The sequence below is a fragment of the Rhinopithecus bieti genome, unplaced genomic scaffold (assembly GCF_001698545.2).
Source record: "Rhinopithecus bieti isolate Rb0 unplaced genomic scaffold, ASM169854v2 scaffold_20235, whole genome shotgun sequence".
NCBI lineage: Eukaryota > Metazoa > Chordata > Mammalia > Primates > Cercopithecidae > Rhinopithecus > Rhinopithecus bieti.
The window spans coordinates 1-1,028 of record NW_016850072.1 but is presented as its reverse complement, the minus strand read 5'-3'; the positions used below and the strand labels follow the sequence as shown (position 1 = coordinate 1,028).

Below are 1,028 nucleotides of genomic sequence, written 5' to 3'. Positions count from 1 at the left end.
AAAGTATCTGCTACAGTAGTTTGGAGGACTAGAGGACTGATGGGTAAGTAAGGGTTGTTTTGTTGTTAGGTAAGTAGATATCAGGCAGTCCATTTCTAAAATATGCCTGATGAGGCTAGATACCTAAAGCTACCCTTAGCTCCAGGAATGAGTATCTCTCATCTCCAACAGAATCAAATGCTCTCAAGCTCTCTGGTTCTGGCATAGCAGAACCTAGGGAGGTCCAGATTTCCTTGTAGGTCAGCTTCCCATCCACGTCCTGGCCAGTCTTGTGGAATAAATCCTGAAGATCTTCAACGCTAGAAACTCCTAGGAGAGAGACAGGTTTTAGTTGGGCAGCTTTGTCAACTGGATCTCCAAGAAACTGTGAAAATTTTGCCAATGCTGATGGCTTTGATGTGAAACTCTGTACTTGCTCTTCATCGGCGGTTGCTGGAGGCCTGTTGCTCTCAGGTTTGTTTGTACGAGCACTGATCAGCTGGAGTTTCTCTCTTAGCTTGGATACCTCAGAATTTGAACTATCTTCTTTCTTTATGCTTTGGATTTTTGCCGTATCTGTTTTGTTGGTGACTTGATCCAAAGACGCTCTTTTCAGAGTGGCAGATCTATCACTCATCTGTTTCAAATTCTCACTATGGGTTTTATTGTCAAGTTCTGATGTGGTTGAAGGTGATGGAATGATCTGGTTGCTTCCAGGAGTCTCCTTCAAGAAGTGCTGATTCATATCACTCTGCAGTAATTCCATCGTTTTCTTGTGTTCACCCACAGTTTTCTGTAGTGCTTCCAAAGCAAGATGGACACTGTTTAAAGTATTGCCAATGGAAGCTATGCTCTTCTGAAGTCCCTCTACAGTGGTAGGCAGGCTAATCAAGTCTGCAGCTGACTTAATATTGGCTTTGAGGTAGTTCACTGCAGAAGTCAACAGAGAAATCTGCTTATTCTTTTCTGTGATGTTTATCCAGACTTTGTTCAAACCCATCTCTCCAGATTCAATCTTCTCAAGTTGTTTTGCTTGCTGAGTAGTTCTT

The 1,028-nt window shown here is 42.6% G+C and overlaps 1 pseudogene; it reads right to left on the bottom strand.

Annotated features, from left to right (window-relative positions):
• Positions 1–115: 115 nt before the first annotated feature.
• LOC108525210 (EF-hand calcium-binding domain-containing protein 14 pseudogene) lies at positions 116–1,003 on the bottom strand (annotated as a pseudogene).
• Positions 1,004–1,028: the final 25 nt, after the last annotated feature.